The sequence below is a fragment of the Mirounga angustirostris genome, unplaced genomic scaffold (genome assembly GCF_029215605.1).
Source record: "Mirounga angustirostris isolate CCGP_5_RB_7025 unplaced genomic scaffold, mMirAng1.0.hap1 SCAF_9, whole genome shotgun sequence".
NCBI lineage: Eukaryota > Metazoa > Chordata > Mammalia > Carnivora > Phocidae > Mirounga > Mirounga angustirostris.
In genome coordinates this window covers 102,780,193-102,784,628 of record NW_026991717.1, presented here as the reverse complement: position 1 = coordinate 102,784,628, position 4,436 = coordinate 102,780,193, and positions in this window count along the sequence as shown.

Below are 4,436 nucleotides of genomic sequence, written 5' to 3'. Positions count from 1 at the left end.
TAAAAATTCTTTTTTGAGTTAATTAACACATCCATCATTGCACATATTTACCTTTTTTGGGGGGCTGAGAACATTTAAGTTCTACTCTCATAGCAAATTTCAATGATACAATATAGTGTTATCAACTATAGTCACATGTTATACATTAGATCCTCAGGCCTTACTCATCTTATAACTGAAAATTTGTATCCTTTTACCAGCCTCTCCCTAAGCCTCCCCACCCTACACCTGGAAACCACTTTTCTTTTTCTGTGAGTTTGACTTTTTTTTTTTTTTTTTTAAGATTTCGCATATAAATGATACCCTGCAGTATTTATCTTTCTCTGTCTGGCCCATCTTACATCATACACAAAAATCAACTTGAAGGGGATTAAAATACTTGGATGTAAAAACTGAAACTATAAAACTCCTAGAAGAAACCATAGGGGTTAAGCGACTTGACAGTGGTCTTGGAAATGATTTTTTGAATGTGACACTGAAAGCAAAATAAACAAGAGGGACTATATCAAATTAAAGGGCTTCTTCCCAGCAAAGGAAACCACAAATAAGATGAAAAGGCAATTTAGGTAATTGAAGGAAATATTGGCAAACCAAATATCTAATAATAGGTTAATATTAAAAATACATAAGGAACTCATACAACTCAATAACAAAAAAAATATGACCCAATTAAAAAATGGGCAAGTGGCTCAAATTGACATTTTTCCAAAGACATGCAAATGGCTAACAGGTATGTAAAAAGGTGCTCAAATCACTAATTGCCAGGGAAATGCAAATCAAAACTACAATGAGATATCTCCTCACATCTCTTAGGATGGCTGTCACCAAAAAGACAAGAGATAACAAATTCTGGCAAGGATGTAGAGAAAAAAAAACAACCCTTGTACCCCACTGATGGGAATGTAAACTGGTACAGCTACTATGGAAGTTTCTTTAGATATTAAAAATAGAACTATCATATGACCCAGCAAACCCACTTCTCGGTACATATTCAAAGGAAATGAAACCATAATCTCAAAGAGATAGCTGAACTCCCGTGTTCATGTAGCATTATTCATAATAGCCAAGGTATGGAAACAACCTAAGTGTCAGTCAGTGGATAAATGGGTCAGGAAAATGTAGTGTATATATACTACAATCCAACACAATAATATCCCATTGTGTGTGGTATGTGTGCTTTTGTGTGTGTGTGTGTGTGTGTGTGTGTATATATATATATATATATATATATATATATATATATATATATCTCCTTATGTACATATACAGCCTTAAAAAATAAGGAAATCCAGTCATTTGCAACAACATGGATAAACCTGGATGATGTTATGCTAAGTGATACAAAAATCCTTTTTAATGTGAGGTGCTCCAGCTGGAACTCAATACCCATTTTGTAGTTTTAACCAGCTCACAGTGTGGAGAGAGTATCACTTCCCTTGTCAATACCACTGTATCTCCACTACTCTTTCATTTCATGTGTATTACTTACCTCCTGCGTTATTACCATCCTGCATTATTTACCCTCTCCACGTCTCAATTTCCACCTTTGTACAATATAATACTGACCCTCAAGGAATTGCCATGAGCATTAGCACATAATTCTAAGCAGGTAGAAAGTGCTCAATAAAAGTAAGCTATTATTATTAGTCATTAAACATTTAGGGCAAAGAAAGGATGATTTTCCCATCTAACACTGTCCCCAGCCTTCTAATAAACTCAACTTGAAGATGGAGAATGAAATATCAGTAATGGTAAGGAGAGAAGTTTGTCAAGTTAGAAGATGAAGCCTTTGATGAGTATATTAGTTAGCTAATGAGGCATAAGAAATTACTCCAAAATTAGCATCTTAAAGACAACAGACATTATTCAGAGTTTTTTGGGTTAAGAAATCCAGGTGCAGCTTAGAAGATCTGCTACAAGTTCGCTCACATAGTTGTTGGCAGGACTCAGTCCTTGCTGGTTGTTGGACAGAGCCATCCGATCCTTGTCACATACCTGAGCCTCTCCCGGGGCAGCTCACAACATGGCGGTTGGCTTTTCTCAGAGCAAGTGGACAGGATGGAAGCCACAGTCTTTTTGTAACCCAATCCAAGAAAGATCACTTCCCCTGTTTTCTATTCGTTAGAAATGAATCAGTAAGTCTTGGGGCGCCTGGGTGGCTCAGTTGGTTAAGCGACTGCCTTCGGCTCAGGTCATGATCCTGGAGTCCCGGGATTGAGTCCCGCATCGGGCTCCCTGCTCGGCAGGGAGTCTGCTTCTCCCTCTGACCCTCCCCCCTCTCATGTGCTCTCTCTCATTCTCTCTCTCTCAAATAAATAAATAAGATCTTTAAAAAAAAAAGAAAGAAAGAAATGAATCTGTAAGTCTCACTGGCACCCATTGCAGGGGTTGGAGGGACTACACAAAGGCATGAATTGCAGAGGCAAGGACCACCAGGGGCCATTGTAGAGGCCACCTACCACAGTGAGGTTATGCCATTGTGTCAAGAAGAGGCTGGAGGAGAAAAGTGCTCACACATGCGTGCACGTGCGTGCGCACACGTGCGCACCAGACACACACTAGCTGCCTGTTCCCAGATTCCCAGATTTGAGTGTTGAGAAAGGTGGGAACCGTCGCTGCTCAAGTACTATAAAATGTCAGAGTGGGGGGGTGCCTGGGTGGCTCAGTCGTTAAGCGTCTGCCTTTGGCTCAGGTCATGATCCCAGGGTCCTGGGATCGAGCCCCGCGTCGGGCTCTCTGCTCAGCGGGAAGCCTGCTTCTCCCTCTCCCACTCCCCCTGCTTGTGTTCCCTCTCTCGCTGTCTCTCTCTCTATCAAATAAATAAATAAAATCTTTAAAAAAAAAAAAAAAAGTCAGAGTGGGAAAGGATTTTAGACCTCTCTCTGGAAAACCAAAATCCAGAGGAGTGAAGTGACCTGAGCCCAGCCTGACTTCTGGTCATTGTTATTTTCTTTAGAGTTAACTTTCCATCTCTTCCTGGGCGAAAGCATTAGTTTTCACAAAAGTAGTAGCATTTGTTCTCTCTTCCCAAATTAGTGAAACCCATTTGCCATTGAATTTCAAGGCCAGCGCCTATAAAAATGGCAAATTGATAAGCAGATGTCCTTGGTTGTTTCCTGATTGTTCTTTAACCATCTTTGTTCTTACTTGGATGAGAAAGTAGAACAAGATTCTGCTATTACAGATAAACCAGGAAAGTTTCATGCCCAGCAGTGTAAAGAAAACACCATTTCCCTAAAACAGCACAGAAAGAGTGTAAAATTAAGCTGGAACCCAGAGCATCATTTTAAAAGAACCCATTTTCACAGTAGTAATTAGTGCAGGTCTTGCAGTTTGTGAAAGGAATATTTTCCTTCAGTGTGAATGCCTCGATTCATGAAACGGTCCAATTTCACCATCAACTATCTTTTAACCCAGATGCATGGTTAACTGAGGGGTCAATTGATCAAATAATAACCAACTGGCCCAAAAGTCACTCTTAGATTTGGCTACTGGAAAATGAACGGTTGCATCCTTTCCTCTGTGTGGTAAGTACAACACAAATTATTCATGATACTGCTGGAAGGTTCAGTGAGTTAATAAATCATAAGAATGGTTCAATGCTCTTTGCTCAGATCCATGAAATCTGACTTGCTGCAGTTGATGGTGAGGCTAGAGAGAATCAAGAGGCATTAATATTAGAAGCAGTGTGATTAAATCAGAATCTTCCAGATCTATGGTTGTTTTTACTCTGACACGTGACGTTTCCTTTTCCACTGTAACTCTGCCTGCTATTGTAAAGGGAGAGGTCGTTAAACCTAAAACAAAATGGTCTTACTGTCAGCCAGTCAAGCACACACACACAATCCTAGAGGATGTTCAGCCAGTCCCGTGACTTCTCATCCACTGAAAAATTCCTAACCACGTCAAGTCCATGGGTGACATTTCTAGCCAGTTTGGTGTGCCTTCACGTGTTGCCCCTTGGTACTGGATCTTGTCTTTCCTTCGGTGAGTTATGTGACTTCTCTGGTGCCCCCTAATGGATAGAATGTGGAGGGGTCAATTCATAGCCTCACTATAGAAAGGAGAGTGTGAAGCCCTCAGGTAAAGTGTCTAAAAGACAACTAGCACTTTTCAGCTGTAATGACTAAACCCCAGCCAGCACCTCTTCTACAATGTATTTTGCTAAGAATATCTGTCTCCTTTCTCGCATTGTGTTACATTCGAAGGGCTCACTTGTTTCCATGGCTTCTGTAAGTGACAGTCTCCCTTTGGGTATAAACAGAAGGGATAAAAATCTGAGACTTAAGGCTGCTGAGTCACTTAGACTTTGATGAGCCTCATTCAGCGTGAGAGGGAACTAGGCAGAGTCTAAGATCCAGGTGCGGAGAAAGGGGGAAAGGAATAGAAGCAGCTCCCCTCCCAACCTCTAGTCTTAACCCTCCCTCCCCTGCCAT